Raw genomic sequence first — 22,691 nt, forward strand, 5'->3', positions numbered from 1 at the left:
TCATTCTTCCTTAAGATTTTTTTCTCCTGTGGATGCTGGGGAGAAAAAGAAAAGAAAAAAATTTTTTATAGAATTCCTGGCTTTGTTTTTCTGAGAGAAGGGAAATGCTCATTAAAAATCCATGATATACTGCATCTCCAGACCCACACCTCTGTACTTGGAGCTGAAAAATAATTTGATAAATGTAAGGATTTCTATCACATCTGTAAAAAGCCTAGGTGAGCTACAAATCAACTTAATGATAGATTCCTTCCATTTCATATGTTTGTCATTGCAATTTTTTCCAATCTTTAGATAAAGATTAGTTTTCTCAGTTTCAAATATTATTATGAATGCAAGACATTAAAAATGCAGAAGTAGAACTTCTACACTATAGCTGCCTGAGAAAACCTTAAAAACTGACATTTCCAACTTAAAAATAATGTGCAAAATAGAAAAAAAATCTTCAGGGCATTTGAAGGAAGGAAATGTGACATTTTAAATCAATTCCTTACTATCCAAATCAGCATTATATTTCTTAGATCTATCAAAAGCATATTTGTCTCAGAAATACAGTAAATGATCTGTGAAAAGACCTATTTCTTATTTTTACATACACTTAAATGCTTACATACTTACAGACCACAGAATTATGTAAATCAGCACACAAATCTCTTTAGACCATTAAAAACTGATCACTTCTGGCCACTATAGATGAGTGAAAAACATTTTTTGTTTAACAATCATTGCACTCAACACTAATAGTTGATTTTGAGAGGAAAATGTCCTCTAATCCTTTCTGTGTATTAGCCCAAAAAGCTGCTCAACAAAGTAATTTGTTGAGGGTATACAAACATATGACCTAGTAGGAAAAATGAAATAAGAAAAGACTGGGGAATACAACACCAGCGGTAGTGAGTTTGTACTTTAGTCATTTCAAAACCAACTTGATAGTTTGAATTATTTTTAAAGAATCATTTAACTAAATATAATTTTTATTGTGTAAGCATGAAGAAAAAATTGGTTAAAAGAAAAGGAAAATTCAAAGAAAGGTGTTTTCCCCCAGGGTTCATAATATCCATGCAACAGAGATAGAGATGTAATCATTTCTGAGAGTGAAAAGCTGTATGTCTATTAAATTATTAGAGAATATAACGAGAAGAAAGATATGTATAAGATAATTATAAAATCAGTTTTATTCCATCTGCAGAAATTATTTTTTCCACAGTATTTGACATTTGTTAAAGAAGTCAAAAAGTGTATAGGAAATTGCCTCAAAAATAAAATATGCTAGTGGTTTTACGCATTCACCTTAAAATTCAAACATTATTTGTTGGACACAGACTCTCTGATTCACATGTTCACATATCTTATCTGCGTTATTACTCCAAAGTAGAGGTCAGTTGTTCCTAACATAACCATTTATTTGATGTGGACAGTGAGGGTGAATTTCATGCACAAAATTGAATCACTGGGAAATGATCTTGTATTTACCTGGAAAGCAGAAAAATGCATTTTATGAACGCATTGCCCAATTTAGTTGCCTATACACTCTAGATTCAAATAAGTGTCAACTTTGTTTTTGATCTGATTTTACATACACAACAATGCTATCAGCCAGCAGGTCTATGTTAGTATGCCTTCAAAAGGTAAATCCACTTAACTGAAACACTACCCCAGCCTACCTATAGGTATTGAGAATCTGGAACCTGAAGGAAAATTCCCAATTTAGTACAATGAGATTTTTTTCTAGGACTTTGCCTAATGTTATTTTGCATGCTTTCAGTGTACATTAATTTGCATAGGCATATTAAAGTCAACTGTATGCCAAGAAACAAAACCAAATTCAAAAGACTTAATTAAAAACGTAGGAAATCTGGGTGAAATTTTAGATATTAGAAGTCTGACCTATGCTGGCCTATTATTTCTTGATTTATTTGATTTATAAAGACTCAGTTTTTACTTGAAATCCCATAGAGAATGATTACAAATTAAAATATTTTCAAAACCATAAATAAAACCATTAAGAATGGCAGTAATTTGAATTAATAAGGTTCTCAGTGGGCTGTGCAAAGCGGGCTGACATGTCAAACCATCCCTTTTTATTGCAAAGTATTAAAAAAATATTGTGGTAGCATTTTAACAGAACATTATATTTAGGTATTAGTTTGAATCTAAGAAAAATTTCCTGAAACAGTGATATATGACCAGGAATGATTTTTCTCCCCCAGGGGATGTTTGGTAATGTTGGGAGGGATTTATGTTTGTTTCTGCATAAGGAATGGAGAGAGCTGCTACCAGCATCTAGGGGTAGGATCCACAGATGCCGCTCAGCACCCTAAAATGCACAGGACAGCTCCCCACAGCAAAGAACTAATCAACCCTAAATGTCGCACAGACATTTAATTTTAGGATCAAAATTGTGAGCATAAACCTAGCTCAGGTTTAATGTAGATGCTTTGAAAGTCTTACTCCAGAAAAACAAAATAAAATGAAATATCAATCACGTATTTTCCTGTGTGTAACCAGAAGAAATGTCATAATAAAATTTGCCTCAACTCAGAAATGTAATTTTTGATAACATTTTTTACCAAGTGTCTATGTTACCTCTTCTGGGAACATATCCATCTAAAATATAGAGCAGATCGTCCTATCCCTTGACTCTCCAATCTGTTTCTAATTTCTACTATGTGCAGGTCACTGGAATACACGAATTAGACATTAGACAGTCTATCTTGATGGAACTGACAGTGTAGAAAAGTCATATGGATATGAATGAGATCCCACAAGTAAATATTCCGTTGTCATTTGAACAATATCATAAATGACAGGGTCATTAATGAAAAAGAAACTGGTAAGGCTTAAGAAAGCCAAAGGAATACTACCAGTGTAAGAAAGTGCTAAGCTTGATCTCTGAGAGAATTACAAATTGACTAGGAAATAAAAGAAAGAATTCCAAGTGGGAGGACATGTGCAGAAATCCAAAGTTGGAAAGGCGTGTGTCTCATTAACAACTTTGCCTTTCATTAACTGTCTGGATACATTTGGGTGCAGTATCTTTTTCTAGTGACCCTTTCTAGGTAATGGGGGAAAATAAAGATGGTTCTTTGGTTAAAATTGCATTTTTTAAAACCACTAACAATCTTTCTCGGGGATAAAATTTAATTCTTCTCTTTGAAGAAATAGAGAAATAAAGTAGAATGTTCTTATCCTCTGAGTGACTATGAACAAGCAAAGTAGGGAATTCCTGGGGCTAAAATCAAAGAAAAACATTTCTCTTTGCCTAAATCTCTGTTGATTCCCATCCTACAGTGTCTCTGGTCTTTTCCCCATAATCTTCCACTCACCCCATTCCCTGATCAAAGAACACAGGGAATCAAAGAATGTCAGATGCAGGAAGGATTCACAACTTTATTTCTTTTTACAAATTAAGGGATCTGAGGCAAGGAGAAGTCCTTGTTCTTTAGTATTTACTGTGACAATAAGTATTGTCCTACTGTTCTGAAGTATTTGGTCCCGCTGAAGAGTGGATGTTTTTAAAACCTTATGCTTTCTAAGCATATAAATTCCACTTATGAATACAGATTCAGAATAAGTCAAACGAGAATATCTAATATTAAATTTACACAGTGTAACAGGTACTCAGCCAAAAGAGTGTTCTGAAAAATTGTTGCTTCTTCTGTAATAGGTTCAGGAAATTTTGCCTTTGCTCAGTGATTAATGAAAATAGAGGTGACCAGAGTGTGTCTCCAGTGTTTTCAGACTCAAGAATGTAAAATCCTCTGGAACATGATTTCCAGGTGCATGCATAGAGACCATCTTGAGTCTTACCCCAACTTTTGCAGACTGGTGTAGTATTTTTTGTAAAGATCCTGCGATGTATCCTCTTTGTGCACAAGTAGTAATCTGAGATCACTCTGGCAATGGTTCCTTGAATAGAAGACACTGTTCTGTAGTGGCTATGATGGAGCTTATGTTAGTCCCTCCTGGACCACGCCACCTTCCTCCATCTTCCTTCGATCTTTCAGAATTGAATCAAATGTTTGTTTTGCTTTCTGGCTTCAGTTACTTTTGACCTATGCAAAGTGCCGTCAGACTGGAAGAAAGGTAAAGAATGTGGTTTAAGCACTGATTTCATTGATTCCTTCCTGCTGACTCTGTAAGCTGTCAGTGGTTGAGTTACCACTCCAAACCTCTTACCTCAACGTGAGGGTCTCAGTGTTTGCTTTTCTTGCTGCTTTAGTCCTTAGCTAAGTTAGTGTCAGCTTATAGGTCATGCCAACACTAAGAGTTACCATACAATTCCGTGTCTTCCTCTTAACCTATCACAAGCTTACGAACAGCACCATTATTAAACACTCTGAGTCATCTCCAATGAGTGTGTCATCTGCTTCCTACAGGGACACTGACTTAGGCAGAGATTTGATGCAACTAATCAAAACAGATCTTGGCAAGACAATCACAAATGTAACATGAGTGTGAAATTTAATGTGTATATCAGGTATTTTCCATTTCCCTTGCCTTTCATGTTATTGATATTTATGTTTACTCGGTTGATTTTTCATTCATTACCTGGAATGGTGTGCCTTGGTAAATGTATCTGGCAAATATATGTCACACACATAGCACATAGAAGATTATTGTGCTGTGAAATGTATCAGAAAATTATGACTTATTTCTTATATTCAGTGGTTTTCAATTTAAATAGAATAGATACACCATATACTGGTTAATATTGAATGATTGAAGGACCTGATTGTGAATATTTTACACATTTAAATCTCAGCTCCACCTATCATACTATGCATATTGCCTGGTTTCTCATTCATTTTCCTGCATGTAACATGGGATTTATTATTTTTACTTCATTGGGGTTTTTGAGAAGATAAGCTGAGCTTGTATCAGAAAGGTAATGCAGCATGTAGGAAGTGGTTAACACAAAAAGCTCACAGCCACTGGTATTGATGCTCTGGTTCCTCTGCGCCTAATTATTTGTGATTCATCATGAAGTCGGATCTTTCTCTTAGCATTCCTAAGTAGTAGCTACTGTCTATTTAATCTCATTTTTGAGATGAGACAACTTAGGGAAGAGAATAAATGTTATACTCAAGTTTATGTAGCAAGTAATGATAGGCCATGTTCATGGCCTTTTTGGCAATTGTTATGCCATAATATACTACATTTCTCCAAAACATCACAAAAAATCATGCTATAAAATCTGTGCACTCAGGGAAAGTTATTCATTTACATGGTTGAAGTACCTGAATTTTTGTTGCTCACAGATACATATGTGTATTATGCATATCAGTATTTATATATGTAAAAACACATGTATATTGTTTATATACCATTTATGTACTTCTTTTAGTACATTGTATATTCACAAACACATACTGACTTAGCTCCATTAGGTCACCCTTGTGGCAACAAATTTATACAAAACCCTTGCCATACGCAACAAAATCATACCTAAAAAGGCGACTGTACATCAAGACAGATATGGTTCACTTGAAACATCTTAAATTCATGTGAGGGAGATTCCATTTGTTCAGTTAGGTAGCGTAAACCCATTCTTTTTGCTTTCTATACCTAAAGACATTCTGCACAGCTCAAAATGAGAATTCCACTTTAGAAGGTATTTCATTTTCACTAAGCTAATTTAGGGAGAAAGTAGTTGTGAAGCCATTTGGAAGTAAAATTAACTTTGACAAAGGCGGTTTAATTTGGAAATTCTACTGACATGGTGCATTGGGATAATAAGTTTCAGCCAAAGGACAGATACTGCTTATTTAATTGGTCAAGGAACTTTTATACTGAGAGTTATTTTCTTATTTTGCTCCCTCCATCATCCATACGTTTAGGAAACATAGTTGCTTTTGCTCTGTGGAAGAGGTGGGCTGTGGTACAGTCACAGAGAGGGATGTTGACTTAAGTCATACAGAGAAAGGGAAGACACAATTCCAGCCTCCGACTAGAGGCTTGAACAGAATAAGTTATGCATTTTTTATAAATTGAAATCACAAAAAAATCATTTTATACATGAAACAGCATGAAAAATCTGAAATAAATAAAATATCTGAGTTAAAAATCACCATATACTTTGTCTTACTTTCCACATTCATGAAAAATAGTAAAAATTCCTATAACATTCAATTGTTGTAACAAGCATAATGTTGTTTGCATAAATTTGTTGCCATTATTATTAAGTTTCTAACTTTATTTATTAACTCTTTGTAGCTAAGTACTTCAGTTGTTTTGCCATTGAACTAATGAGTTTATTTAAAATCATATTGTATTCATTATTGTTGGCTTAAATCTTCCTCCTCCCCAATTTCCATTTTTGATGATAGTTTTATTTGGTCTATGTACTCTTCATATTTCCATATAAAACATGAATAACATTAAGCTATTTTTATTGTTTCTGTTTCTGGGTTTTTAAATATCTTCTAGATATTTTTCATTTGCTCCTGCCAGGGACTTTTTGTTTGTTTTTGATTGTTTTTCTCTTATCTCATAATTTCAGTCCCTTGTGCTTTTACTTCTGTTATATTTTCTGTTAACCAATTTCTTATTCTATCAATATTGCTTCATCTCAGTATGTTGAATAGATCAGAGCTGACCATTTGTGCATAGTAAACTCTATAAAGCAGTTAAAAGCTGATTTTGTATTTGAAGATTTGTTGTATATTAAAATTTATCCAAAAAAAATTCTTGTCTATGTTATTTCAAATCCAGTATAGAGTAAAAAAGTTGAGTTGTCTTATGCATTGAAAGTATGAAAGGTTGGACAACTTTCTGCTCAAAGTCAATGAAGAGTTAATTCCTACTGTTTTTGCACTTTTTGTGGTTTGAGAGATTTTCACTGGTCCATTTAGCTGATAGCATCCAGACCCTGAGCAGGTCCTGAGAGCTACCCAGGTAAAAAAGCAGATTCTATTACTATCTACAGGTGGATGAGACCAAAGAGAAGTAAACAAAATCATAAATCCAAGTAGAGTTAAATGCAGCAAGAAACAAGTGAAATTCCTAGTGACTTGATAAGTGTGTTATGGGAAGGAATATGCAAAACCAACTTGGCAGAACATGGCCAAAAAGTCACCACTTAAGTGGACACCTGCGGGAAGACAGTGAACCAGAGAAGAAACTCAAGGAGATGACATTGTGCTTACAGAAATGGCCCGGGCATGGCTTGGACAAAGGTCTTGGTGTGATGGACCAACTAAAGCAAGGAGAAGGAAGAAACTGGTGAGACCAGCTCGTGCTACCCCTAGAGCAGTGGTTTTCTGACAGGTCTCACTTCCCCTGGAGGGGCAGAGGGACCATGTCAACCTTTCAAGATATGAATCAGCAAGAGAATTGGTTCCCCGACTCTCCATTTCTATATTTACTCTTTTCTAAAGCCAGTCCCACTGAGAATGAACCTGTGCTACACTAGTTCTCCTTCCCTAGCCTTTCATAATTGTCTTTCTTCCATTTAGCAAGAAAGCACACCTGTCACTGGTTTTGAATCTGATCTTGGGGGAGTGCCCCAGGTCATAGGTCAATGTGATGCCCTGGAGGAATAGTTAGTTCTGCAAGACCAAATCCAGAAGCACCAAAGGTAGTTTGTTTTCTCTTATCCAGTGAAACCCTTATGACAAGGTGTCATCTCCATGTGTATCTACTTCCTTACCTGTCTACTCACCTATTTAAAGTGTGTGTGTATATTTTAAATCGTATTTCATTTTTCAAACAGAAGTTCTATGTTTTGGCAAGGAAAGCTACTATTAAAAACTAGTGGGATCATAGAGATGTTCCAAAAAGTGAAAACATTATCCATCCCAGTGACTTGACAAAAATATGTAAAGTGCTTATATAAAATACATCAAAAAATACATGGCATGACATTGTTTTGAACTGTAGTGAAAATTGAAACTATGTAGGTGTAGGACTCAGTTTTTCAAAATTATGTTTGGAATAAATCAGAAAAAATGCTTACAAACCATTACCCTCAGTAATGAGAAGGAGACTGGGTTTTATGTTTAGTGGGTAACAGTTAAAGCATTTTAGGTCCTAGAAGAAGCACTTTCAATGTCAATGCTTTGCATGTCATAGGATTAGAGGAACTCACTGTGGGGTCAAGATGGGTTATTTTTTGTGTTATCCCTTTAAACATCTAAGCAAAAATATGAATCACATCATAAATTATTAAGATGTGTTATGTACATTTACTAACTCCACACAAGCAATATAAGCGTTATGTACTGCAAACATATACCAAAAAAGGCAGGGGATCAAGAGATGGGTAGAGAGAGGAAGGAGAAAAGGGAATAGGAATGAAGATGTGTCGTGTACATGTGCCTACTCTCCTCAAGGACTGTAAACATTATGTACTACACACATATGCTAATAAAACATTATTTTTAAAATGTCAGTGATGCAGTAGTTAGCATCTCTTTGTCCCCAACACAATAGCAAAATGACAACAGAAATCACAAATAGCAACCTGCAAACTTGACTAATACAGATGTTTATTTCTTTCTTTCTCAAGTGCAGTCACAGGACTTAGTACTTAGTGAAGTTGGGATGAAAAAGTGTTTTAATGCTGTTCTGCTTTGGGCTGTCTTCATTCTGTGGAAAATAAATTATAAAGTCATCAAACAGAAAACCTTTTCTACAGTAAAATTCGATATTCATTTTTGAAGTATTTAGGTGTGCAAATAAAAGCATGCTGAATGATGTACCGGCAACAGAGTGTCCTAAGTCTTAAATAGGTTGAACATGAGAAAACATCAGATGCATATTAGTTTGCAGAAAAACACAAATATTGCACTTTCTGGAAAGAATTGAAACTGTGATGTATAACTCCAGCTTGTTTTATAGAATTTATGCATGTACATGATGTTATACTTAGAAGATATCTATTTATATATGTATATACTATATATGTGTGTGTTTGTGATGTTAGAACACATATAATATATATGTATATATTTATATTTATCAATAAACCAATACCCATGGTTATAAAAATGTTACTTCTCCTTTTATTTTTCCACTGCATGCAATTATTTTTAGTTACTTTACAGTACTGAAAACTGGAAATACTGGGTTTACATATATTAAATAAAGTGATATTTAAGGGTTGAGATCTTCATCTGCCTTGGCATTCTTACTGTGAAGTGCAAACGGGCTCTTAAAAGAGATTTAGTCCCAACAAGATGAATTGCTATCAAGAGAATTGCTTGCTGATTCTTTTCTACACATTACTGCAGCTATTCGGTCGCTTTTATTAAACAGCCTCTTTTCTTCCAGACTCTTCTTCCTCCCTCCCTCCTTCTCTCTCACTTCTAGTGACATGTTTATGGGTAGAAGCTTGCGAGACTTTAGCTTCTATTTTTTAATAATGTTGGGACATTAGCAAACTTGTCACATGTTTTGTGATACATTTAGAGTATTAAATTTTCCTATATGTTGAACCTTTTTTACAGGAATATTCTTTAGTCTGACCTTTATTTTGAGTTGCTTGATACAGAAATAACAATGATAATCTACTATTTATTTAGCATCTGTTTTATGCTCAGGACTGCACTGTATAATCTCGCTTAATCCTTGTAGCACTATAACATGGATTTTAATACTTCAAAACAGATTTTTTTCAATTCTGTAAATTACTTTTTTGTGACATGTGAAATTAAAGCTTTTCCACTTTTGTATAATACCATATACATTGCATTCATATTAATGTTTTAAGAAAGGAAATCAGATAACTGCATGTAAGAAAATTGCAAGGATAGACATATGAAATACAGTGTATAGGTAAACCTTCCTTCATTTGCATTTCACCTTTATCTTTTATGAGGTAGCACTTAACTACATCAAATTCATTCTTCAGTTTAAAAACAGGTAAGAAATCCCAGAAAGTTGAAATCTAATTTTCAAGAGTCACAGAGAAAGGAGGTAGAGGTCTTGTTTAAGTCCAATTTTATGCTACACTTTTGGGCCAGGCACTTTGTGTGCATGACATAAATTTGTGACACTGGTACCCTAGAATGATGTCATTGTAGTTCCAACAGGTTAACTTGGTTCTAGATTATAAGGGACAGCAGCATGATTTAAATTCAGGCAGAGACCAAAGCTTATGGTGGGGACATTTATTTTTATTGTTATCGTTGTTAACTTTCTACCACAATATGTTCTAGCAGTAAACACATCATAGACTAGTAGTACTGAGACTCTAAAGTAGCCATCTTGACTTCCAGAAAATTTTATTTTCCTATAGGAAAAGGAATTGATATTGGAAGCTAGACCAGCTGGAGAGTATAGGTGAAAATATTCTAAACCATAATGCCTAATATTTAGTAGGCATTGAGCAGCTAATTAGTGAACTATTGGATAACTGAATTAGTGATTTAGTTATATCGAGGTTAAGTGTACCCCTAGAGATCTTGTGCCTATATGTTTACTTAAATCTTACTCCCAAGCAAATTACTTAAGCCCAAGTACTAATTTATATAGAAATATGAGGGTTTTGGTGGGATATAGCAAACCCAAGATGAGTTTATTCCATAAACTTTCTGTGAATTAGACAGGAACAAACTCTCCCTTCCAATAGAGAGAAAGATGTGTGTGTCTATTTGTGTTTCTGAACACATGTATCTAATATGAAAAAATATTGTAGAACAGTTGCATGTAGAAATCTGTGTTACTCTAAAATCTTCATTGACAGTCATAATTTAACACCAATTTTGGGTGAATCACCCATATTTCTTTAGAAAATTAAGAAATAAAGCAACACACATTTTACAGTATTTAGTATTCTCTTTTAAATTTAAAGAAATAAAAACATTCAAACAAAAAGTGGACAAAAATAAAGATGTTTATTTATTTGGAAAGTATTGTAGAGATAGATGTATCAGTCTTGCTGTGTTTAGTAATGCGGCTGCCACAGCTCCCAGATCTCAGTGGCTTCCAACCAAAAGGTTTATCACTTGCATGTTAAATGTACTCAATGCAGATTGGAATGGATGCTTACCCGTGGGGCCTGAAGGACCCAGTCAGAGGTAGACTTTATCTCAATATGGCAAATAAGACTCTCAAAGTCATCTGCCCCCAAATGGTACACATTACATTGAGCAAAACAAGTCACATGAATACACATCACTTTCAGGAAGCAGGGGCAGGGAACTGCATTATTCTCCTGTAGAACAAAAGGAAAAGTACTAGAGTTTTTATGAGACAGGTCAGTGAATACCATGGTTAGTAGAACACAGTTGGACCAGCAGCTCACTGAAGCCAAGAACTGAAGTCGTCATTTCTGGGATTATTTAGACCTTTCTTTTCGAACCTCATGAAGCCTGCCATTGCTCCGTCTACTCACACGACAGCAATCCACGCAGAAAGGAAATCTTCATGTGTCTTTTGCGGGGAGCTTTCCCAGGAATCCTGCATGTCTCTTCAGGCATCTTGCTGGCCAGCACCGGTCATAGAGTGCTACCCAAGACAGTTTCATTCTTGTGGGAATTGAGCTGCCAGAATTAGCTTCAACAGTGATTCTCTAATGGAAACAAGTTTGAACTCCCATTGCCTGCCCAAAGGATGTGTGGCAATGTATGAAGACATTTTTGGTTGCTACTCTGTGAGGACAATTGGCACTAGCCTCTGGGGCTTCTCATTTAAAGAAGGGGCAGCCCTCCAGAATAAAGAATAAAATAAAAATAAATCTAAAATATGACAAAGAATCATCTGACCTTTGAAAAAATGCCTAAAATGAAGTAATATCCATCCCTTTATCCTGGGAAGAATATACCAAAACAAACATTTGAATTCTTTCAGCAAAATATAAAAATAGATATGTCTACTAAAAGATACAATCAGTAGTGTCTGCCCTAGGCTCCAAATGTGTATTTTTATTTGAATGATAGCTATCGCCTTTAATTTTTATGTCTATGAATAACTTGAAAACAAAATAATAAAGAATAAAATGATTAGAAAAATAGTTAAGATTCAGACTGCTAGAAGATTTTCTTATGTCCAATGATGCCTTAATTGCAAGCCAGGACAATCCTGTCTACAAACATTAAAGAAAAGAATTTCAGTGTTTCATTAATGTAAATTTACTATTTTTTATCTTAGTCTGCATTCTCATATCTCTCCTATATTGTTAGAAAGATACTTATATAATATCCTAGTTCTCTAAAACATTGTGTTATCTCATGCCTAAGTATGAAGAATGCATCTCAATTTAAAAACTATTAATGATTTATTAGGTCCAGATGCTAGAATTAGCAAAATTATGAAGTAGTGAAGTTTTTTTCTATCATACACACTCTATCAAAACTCATCTTTCTTTAATCTTCCATTAGAATGTGCATGTAAGTAAATTTCAATTTTTTTGCCCTTTGGAATTTGGTCTATGAGATACAACTACATATGCTTACAGATAAAGAGATAAATGGTACCCATAAAATTTTGGGTATAAATCTTCATATTCTTATCATTAATCATAAAGTTTTAATCAGAAATATATGAATATATCCTATTTCTTGTGCCCATGATTATTTATTAAATTATATCAAAATTTTTAGATAAAAAATAGATTCAAATGTAAATTTTATTTTTTTAATGTATTTTTGACTATAAAAAACAAAATTATATATATTAGTGGGGTATTGTGACATGATTTGATTCGTATATATAATGTATAGTAGTGTTTGAATCAAGTTAACGTATCTTCTCAAACACTTATCATTTCTTTACAGTGAAAACTACTGAAATCCTTTTGTTTAGGTTTTTGAAATATGCAGTTCATTATTATTATTTATCTTCACTTTACTTACAATAACACACCACAATTTCTTGCTTTTATCTAATTGTAACTGTGTGTAATTAACCACATATCAACCTTTTAAAATGGAAATATATTATACTTTTTAAAATATGTGCCAAGTGCTTTAAAGAATTATCAGTTCTGATTTTCACAATAGCACAAGGTAGATAATCATTACTTATTCACATAGATGAGAACATGGAAATCCAAGCTGCAAAATCACCTTCTGTAATCACATACCTAGTATTGCCACTGTCAGGGCTAATTAAACAACAGTGCACTGATATTCACCTTACCCCAGAAAGAATGGCCATCCTCAAAAAATCAAGTAAATGCTGAAGAGGCTGCAGGGAAAAAGGAACCCATCTACACTCTTGGTAGGAATGTAAACTAGTACAACCACTATGGAAATCATTGTAGAGATTACTCAAAAAACTGAAACTAAAAATTCCATCTGACCCAGCTATTCCCCTTCTAGGTATCTTTTCAAAGGAGTTAAAGACGTCATATTACAGCGATAAAGGCATACCCATGTCTATAATGACTCAGTTTATAATAACTCGATCTTGGAAGCAGCTTATATGTCCATAAGCACATAAGTGGATAAAGAAAATGTAGTATTAGACACAACGGGATACTACTCTGTCATAAAGAGAAAGAAAAGATGCACCTTGAGAGCATTTTGTTCAGTGAAATAAATCAGGCACATAAGCTTAAATATTGCATGGCTTCTCGTGAGAAACTCAAGTTATTAATAAAGAGCAAAACAAAAGATAGATAAGAGGAAGTAGGGAGATAGATCTTTCTATCAAGAGATGGAGGGCGGTGAGAGAGAGAGGAGGGAAAGAGGATGAAGAGGGGAAGTAGATGTGTAATGAACATCTCCCCGCTCCACACAAGACGTGTAAACACTATGAACTGCAAATATGTACAATAACAATTTGTTAATTATTGTATTAAAGTCATTAATAAACTAGTTTTTAAAATGCTTGTGTTCATGCATATACATTTTACAAAATATTTGCTTTTGCTGTGGCATTTTCACACATGCATATAACATATTTTGATCACATCTAGCTCCTCAGTGCACTCTCTTACATCCTCCCCTTTCCCTTTTTTTAGTCTAACATGTCTCCCTTCTATTTTCATGTCATCTTTTTTTTTTGCCTTTTTAGATTCTATATCTTGGGTAAAACATGTTATGCTTATCTTCTTGAGTTTGGCTTGCGTAGCTTATTTTGATGATCTCCAGTGGCATCCATTTTCGTGCAAATGACATAATTTCATTCTTCTTTATGGCTGAATTATGCTCCGCTCTTTACATACTCCACATTTTTTTATCTATTCTTCAGAATCTATTCTTTTTTATCTATTCTTCTTTATCTATGGACGTATAGGTTGTTCCCATATCTTGGCGTTTGTGAATTGTGCCACAATAAAAATGAGTATGCAAGTATTCCTATTGTACATTGGCCTCACTTCTTTAGGTATATGGCACGGATTGGTATAGCTGTATCATATGGTGGTTCTATTTTTACTTCTCTTAAGGGAAACTCCATCCTTATTTCCATATTGATGTAGTAATTTACATTCTCACCAACAGTGCATAAGGTTTCCTTTTTCCCTTACAGTTATACCAGCATTTGATGTATTTTGTATTCTTGATGGTAGCCACTCTGATTGGAGTCAGATAAAATCTCAACATAGTTTTTATTTGTGGATCCCCCATAGCTAAAGGTCTTGAGCATTTTTTCATATATTTACTGGATTTTCATACTTTTTTCTATAAGTTTCTGTTTCATTCATTTACTGATTAAGTTATTTGGGTTTTCTGGTGTCAAAATTTTTAATATATTCTAGATATGAATCTTCCATCAGAAGAGTAGCTGGCAAAGATTTTCCCCTGATCTGTAGGCTGTCTTTGCCCTTTGTTGATTTTTTTTTTTTAAGAAACAAAGTTTAACTTCATGTAGTTCCATTCATTTTTATTGGCCTATCCATATGTGGGTCTTTTGAATAAATATCATATAATTTAATTTACTGAACAAAGGAAAAAGTGTACATCTTACTCAGGTTCATCCATTGTTTTTTCCCATTTCCTCTGTGGCTTTGCCACGTTTGCTCTGTGGTTTTTTTTCTTTCTCTTCCTGTCTGCATGCTTGCATCTTAGCTGAGGATATCATGTCTCTTTAATACTAAATATGTTCGTGTTACTAAAGTGCACGGACATTCACCTAAATAATTACAATTCAATTATTAAAAAAATCAGTGTCTTAGTCCACTCAGATTGCTATAGCAAATTACCATAGTGTGGTGATTCATAAATGGAATTTTATTTGTCACATTCCTGAGTTTGGCAAGTCCAAGACCAAGGGGCGGGGCGGTGGTGTGTGGGGAGATCCATTTCCTAGGTAACGGACAGCCATTCTTTTGCCGTGTCCTCCCATGGTGGAAAAGTAAGGGAGATCTCTGAGGTCCCTTTCTTGAGGGCACTGATCTCTTCCTGTCCCTGCTACTCTGATGTCCTCATCTAAATCTTATCACCTCCCAAAAGGTTCACATTCCAATGCCACATCTCCCTGGGGATTACAGCTTCAGCATATGGATTTTTAGAGGACTCAAACTCAATCTATGACAACCCGATGATTTAATGTTGCTAAAATGATATCATCAAATTTATAGATTTTACACGAATTTCTCACATAATTCAAGTAATACCTTTTATAGTAAATTTATTGTGGTGCAGGATTTTCCTGAGCATTCTTCATTCCAAAAGGTCACTGCGTTAGTCAGATTCGCGTTAGTGTGGCAAAGTGCCTGAGAGAATCAACATACAAGGAGAAAAGGTTTGTTTTGCTCATGGTTTCAGAGGTTCCACTTTATGATCACCTGGGCTGTGGCATCACAGAACATCATCTTGGAGGAGACTTTTGAGTACAGGATGGCCAGGATTTAAAGAAAGAGACAGGCAGGAAAGGGCCTGTGTCCCAGTATCTCCTTCAAGTGCATACACAGGGACACAACCTCCTTTTGCCAGGTCCCATGTTGGAAAGGGTCCACCATCTCCTTGTCATGCCACAGGCTACTGACCAAGTAAGTGTTCCATTCGTGGCCCTTTAGGAACCATTATAGGTCCAAACTATGGGAGTCCCCATGCCTCTTTTTCTTCCTCCATCTGAAATAATTTGTCTGCCTTTATCTTTCATCAAAGTCACACTTTGATGAGTGCAGAGCAGCTGTTTTGTGAAATATTCTTCTATTTAAACATGATAGACATAGACCCTACATTCCCAAATGAATAAGTCCTATTACCTGGCTTTATCACTTCCTATCTTTCTGAATTGTGACATGTTATTCAGTCTCTCTGAATTTAGATTTTTCTCATACACAGAATAGCAAAATAATAACAGTACTGATTACATAGGATTATTGGAGGGATTGAGTGCATTAGGTTATGTCAAGGACAATACTTAAAACATAGAAAAATCTATATATGTTTATTGAAGTTGCTGTTGCTATTATTATTACAGATGTCCAGTACTCTCTTTATATATCTAATTTCTAAAGGATAATAGAAATAATCTAAAATCCATTGATATGAGGAATGTGGGGTATCTGGTGTTCTAATCATGTAGAGATCTGAAAAACTTCTTAAAATCAATGAATTCACTGCTATAAAATAATCAGATAGCTTCTTTAGTTATGTTTCAAGTAAGCAAGAAAAACAAACTGCACTTTCTATTACATTGTAGCCATGCCTCTTCAGAATAAATACATCCATGTAAATTCACCATAACCAAAACTGGATAAAGAAGATGTGGGTTTTTTTATATAAAGTGGAGTACTACTCAGCTGTAAAGAATGAGAAACTAGAGTCATTTATAGCTAAATGGATGCATATTGAGGCCATGCTCATAAGTAAAATAAATAGGACACAGGTGTAAATACTGAATAGTTTCTCTAGTGTGAGAAACTGAAAGTGTAAATAAGGATTAAAATGATTAAAACGAATAATTGATAATTTGAATTAGGGAGAAAAAGGAAAGAAGGGAAAGGAAAAATTAGGAGAAAAGAAAAAAATGGAAACAATGTCTATGTAAATAGGGAAGGGTGGAGGGGGTGAAGGGCCCACAGGTAATGGGGAGAATAATAAGAATGAAGATGCATCATGTACAGGTACAAGCACCCAATGATAAATGTAAATGTATTATATACCTAAAATATACCAATAAAAGAATTTAAGGAAAAAAAATTCACCACAACCAGATTAAAAAAATCAACATGAAAATCACTACAAGACATAATACAACTTCTTTTTGTAAGTTATTTCCTAAGGACTTGCTATATGTGAGGCATTTGTACAGCACAACCACATAAAAAGGGTTAATGCCCATTGAATTGAATATATCCCAGTATTAAAACTGTGGCTCTTCTAGCTATTTAGATATCAATGTCATTTAATTCCAATTTAATCTTCTGTATTATGCAGTACCACAAGGTCAGGGAAAAATCTGCCATGAATTTATTTGATGAGAGGAGACTATCAACCGTGACATTTCCTCTCAGGTTAAGGAAACCCTTGCACATTGGTAATTTCTGCCCTCTTGAGACCTCCCAAAATGATAGAAGTCAATTTAAGATGATTTTCACTTTAGAGTGGTTGACTTCCCTAGAAGAAAGTGTGAACAAGCATACATAGAAGGAACACTCACATGTTTAGCCAAAACTAATATGAAAAATCAAGCTTATTACATGTCCCAGAAGTTTATTATAATTCTTAAGAATCCATCTAGGAATATTTCTAAGCAGTGGGTTTGAAAAGTCATCTTTTATTAAGAAGGTCTTTTTAAAAACAGCTTGTTAGCTCTAGCTGCCATCTTGAGTCCCCGCTTGTGTGCGCCTAATCTCAGCTGGTCTGCCCAAGACCCCCTGAGCGCCAGCCCTAGACCCCTGCGCTGCCCCATAACCACTCCAACAAGATGAAAGAAACTATCATGAACCAGGAAAAACTCGCCAAATTGCAGGCACAAGTGCACATTGGTGGGAAAGGAACTGCTCGCAGGAAGAAGGTGGTTCATAGAACAGGTACAGCTGATGATAAAAAAACTTCAGTTCTCATTAAAGAAGTTAGGGGTAAATAATATCTCTGGTATTGAAGAGGTGAATATGTTTACAAAACAAGGAACAGTGATGCACTTCAAAAACCCAAAAGTTCAGGCATCTCTGGCAGCAAACAGTGGAACCATGACAGGCCATGCTGAAACAAAACAGGTGACAGAAATGCTACCCAGCATCTTGAACCAGCTCGGTGCAGACAGTTTGACTAGTTTAGGGAGACTGGCTGAAGCTCTGCCTAAACAATCTGTGGATGGAAAAGCACCATTTGCTACTGGAGAGGAGGATGATGATGAAGTTCCAGATCTTGTAGAGAATTTTGATGAGGCTTCTAAGAACGAGGCAAACTGAATTGAGTCAGCTTCTGAAGAAGATATAACTTGGAAGAAGTTACTGGGAGCTGCTATTTTATATTATGACTGCTTTTTAAAATTGTTTTTTGTTTATGGATCTGATAAAATCTAGATCTCTAATGTTTTTAAGCCCAAGCCTCTTGGATACTGCAGCTCTTTTCAGTTTTTGCTTACATACAATTCATTCTTTGCAGGCAATTAATGAAGAAGCCTGGGAATAAAGTTTGAAACAAAGATTAATAATAAAAAAAAAAGCTTGTTATTTGAGGTGTGTTTTCAGCCAGGTGTTCAGCTTGGTACTTTAATGCATTATTTCCTCCACTGGACTGCAAATTAAATGTCTTTTTAAATAATGATTCAATTCTGAATCGTCTGAAGGAAAAGGTCACTTCAAGAAAGATTGCTGATTTCCAATCACATGGGAATCTCCCCATTTCTTTATGGATCCCTTGATAGGATAGTGAATGCCTATGTGGTTTCTCAGGAAGCAATATCTTGAGCACTTCACCAACTGCTCAGGATTCACCCGTTTAAAGACCTACATATCTGATTTTTAACAAAATAATCTGTATGTAATTTTTTTATAAATATAATTGCTTGGCTTAGGTTTCAACAAACTAAATGAAAGTGATTTTAGTTAAAATCTGGTGACTTTTGGTGACTATCTAAAAAGATGTTAATCTCATGAATACAGTTTTGCCTTATTGGCAGACAGATTTCAGTAACATAATTACATATTAATGACAATAGAGATCTCTCAGAAGTTTCAATTATGTTTCCCTTGCCATATCCATTATAAAACCTAGCAGAAGTCAATAACTTGATTAAACATTTTATGGAGTCATAAAGAAAAATTTGATCAAGCAGCCAATAAAATTCTTTTTATCTTAACATCTTTGAATACTTTTAGACGCCTTAAAGATCACTACTAAATATAATATTGCCCATTTTGAGAAAGCTTAATTAAAAAATTTGGCTTGGTTTATTCAACAGAATAAAAACAATCCATTTTTTAAAAGCTGGATTGCTGTTAAGGAAGGATTTCTTAGAAATCATGTACAGGATGTATAACAAACTCAGGTGAGAGTTTTTTAAATTTTAACTTTATTTTAAATTTCTTTTAAAATCGATGAATTTTGAAAATATAAAGATTTTCCATTCTCAAAATGGAAAGTTTATATATTTTGGGAATATAGAAAAAAATGTATCTACCAAATGTATCTATTTTATAGAGGAAATTCTGGAGCAGAAGCTTGTAGTACCTCATTGAATAATGTATGAGCTGAGGGCACATCTGCATTAGTCAAATGGAATAAAGTGTCATTGTTAGCAGAGAAATCTTATTCACTGCTCAAGTTGCTGCGTGGATTTGAGTAATAAAAAAAATCAAACTGTAATTCTTTATCCTCCTTAGATAAATAGGTAAATAATACTAGTTACTTGCTTCCTTGTACTGTAACAGAATTTGGAAAGTTTGGGGGAACATTTAATGGGACCTGTACAGGTATTCAGTATAAAATATTTTGCTTTCTCAGATGTTTCTAAGAGTTGCTTTAATATTGTGTAACAATAAGTTATATCAACCATAGATCATAAAATACAGATGCTTGAGATGCATCTCCGAGGAGTGAGATAATTTCACTTCAGAAGCACATTTTGCAAGTCCCTGTTTAAGGATGTACCCTGGTTTTAGGGTTTCCTTCTGTGGAAGGAGTAGGCACAAAGTCCTTGTGTGCTACCCGTGGCTATTCAGCTTCCTTCCCACTGTACTGCAGATTTAGCCAGCCCTAAGAATAACAGCAAGAAATTGGACAAGGATGGATCCAGCTAATAAGAAACATGACAAGCCAGAAAGAAATTGGGGGAGGAGAAATAGGGAGAGAAGCAGGTTATATTTTTTTAAAAACTGGAAGATGGTAGAAGCGCAAGTGGATGCCTAGAAAAATGCGATTATTTGAGAATTAGGGAAATAATAAAACTAAATAATAAAATTCTATATTTCTGTTTTTATAAAATTATAAGACAATAATCTTTACATAAATGCATGAAGAATCAAGTTTTGGCTTTTTAAAAAATATTCTGGCTTTGTAAACTTAACAAATGTTTATGACTATAAAACAAATGTAAAATCCTTAGAAGAGTGTCTAGTGTAGTTAAATGTTCAGTAAATGTTAGCTGCTATTATGTTTTTTTGATTTTTGTACTGGGGATCAAATTTGGGACCTTGTGCTTGTGAGGCAGGCAGCAGAACCACTGAGCTAAATCCCCAGCCCCGCTGTTATTATGTTTGATAAGTCCAAATAAATCAATGGTTCAACATGTTTAATTGATAGGTGAAGATTCAATAACCTTGAGAGATATTTTTAAATGAGTGTAAGTTCAGTTTTTACTCATACAATAATAAAACCTAATTATAATTGCAGATACATATTAGTTATAACTATATCTTAATGAGCTGGCACAGTTCCTAACAGTAAAATAAGTATTTAAAAGTTACGGGTATAGTATATTAATTTGCTCTCCTAGCCTGTGCCTGTGTTCTTGAATTCACTGGCAGGTTACGGACAGGTTGTGGTTTGCTGTAGTGTCTATAAGGTTAGGTCTTGTCCTTTAGCTTCCTGTCTTTTCAGGTTTAGTCTCATTTTCATCTGTATAGAATACATTTTGATGATTTCTTTTGAAACTCAATTAATTTTTAAAATTAAAACGATCATAACAGTATAATTGTTTCAGAAAGCATTAGCTGAATTTAGATTATCAATTGTTTTTCTTTGCAATAGAATTAGTATTTTTCTGAGCTAGTAAAAATGATTACAAACTGCACCAAATGTGTCTTAGATTATGGTTTGGGCAATATTTGTTATTATTACTTAATTGTGTAAAGCATTGAATTATTATGTCATGAATCAAATAGTGTTATATAAAAGTTAAAGAATAGGTTGTGTTATAAAATCTAGAACTATTCTCTGGTCCATTCTTGGGATGCCATATAGTTGAGTTTTCAATGCTACAAAATAATTAACAGAAGGAAAACAAGAGAAGAGACAGGTCAAAGCATAGCAATTTGGGGAGAAGTCGGAGTTTTATCTTTGACTCTTTATACTTCTATTGAGATGGTATTTAATTCCTGTTTATGTAGAAGTAATAGGGAAAAATCCACAAAATTGCAACATTTCACTGATGCAAACTTAGAGGAAGTAAATTATTGGAATTTGTATGCTGTGTAGTTTGCAGAAATTCGAGATTCTGTTTGGTTTGTTTTATTTTTTAAGAATTTTTTGGTTTGTCTGTAAAGGGGCAACAAAAGATTTGGAATACATAATTACTTTTCAGGAATGCTCCAAATCTTTGCTCAATTTTACTTGTAGTAACCACCAAGTAACATTGAGTATTCAAACTCAAATTGTTCATATTATTAGATTTTTCTAAAGAACCTTTTCAAAAGAAAGGAGAGCCGTTAATGTGAAGTAACTGGGAAAAAACAGATGTTGTATTATTAAAATAATACAAGACTATATGTCTATTAAAATTGACATCCAGAAATTAATTTGTAAAAGATAAGTCTCTTTAAATATTACTTTAAGCATGTTCTCTCAATTTTGCTTTGCATTTTAAATTCTTTGTCTCTGTTAATTAAAACCATTTTTTAAACTTCTTCAGGCTATAGACTATGCAAATAGATGTAAAATCTAAAACCAAAACTGAAATGAAAGTACACAGGAATTAAATATAACTTAGTGGACAGTGAAAATAAAATGTGTCAATGAGCTAAAAAGAAAATAAAATACTTCTCAAAATGGAAAATAAAAAATAACTTCAAAAATTTTTGAAATAAAATATTTTATCACTTATATTTTCTGAAACCTTACATTTCATAAATTGTACTGTAACAGAATTTGGTAAGTTTGGGGGACCATTTAATGGGACCTGTACAGGTATTCAGTATAAAATATTTTGCTTTCTCGGATATTTCTCATAGCCATTTGAGGATTTTATTTCATTAGAACAAAACGTGATTTCCTAGCGTTCAGCAACAAATTGTAGCACACAAAGAAAGAAAGATATAAAATCAGCTAAAATTGTTTTCCCTTTCTTACATCTTTCCAGTGATACTCAATATCATTGATGAAGGAGTTTGCTTTATTTCCTCTCTAGTATGTTTTTCAACTATTAGTCATGTAAATTACTTTGTTTCTTAAACAAACTTGATTTTTAAAAAAAATCACTCCTGAATACTCACATACACACACCACACACACACACACACACACACTCTACCACACACAAAAGAGATATGTTTCTTAGAAATTTGTTTTGAAAGCTTTTATTCTATTTTCACCTTCCCAGCTGCCCATTTTATGGCCTTTTCAGAGACCCAGCCTTTGCTGTCCCTGGTGGATCTGGAAGAGGAAAGCATCTAACTTGCTCTTTGGTCC

General features: G+C 34.1%; 1 protein-coding gene and 1 pseudogene across 5 annotated transcripts in view; both read left to right on the forward strand.

Moving 5' to 3' along the window:
- Positions 1-22,691, forward strand: part of Grik1 (glutamate ionotropic receptor kainate type subunit 1) — a 394,986-nt gene that overhangs the window by 20,593 nt on the left and 351,702 nt on the right. The gene's annotated exons all lie outside the window — the stretch shown is intronic.
- LOC101705609 (transcription factor BTF3 pseudogene) lies at positions 17,628-18,387 on the forward strand (annotated as a pseudogene).

Source organism: Heterocephalus glaber, unplaced genomic scaffold (genome assembly GCF_053883595.1).
Source record: "Heterocephalus glaber isolate CG9 unplaced genomic scaffold, H.glaber_assembly_v1.0 deba00000122, whole genome shotgun sequence".
In the NCBI taxonomy this organism is placed as follows: Eukaryota; Metazoa; Chordata; class Mammalia; order Rodentia; family Bathyergidae; genus Heterocephalus; species Heterocephalus glaber.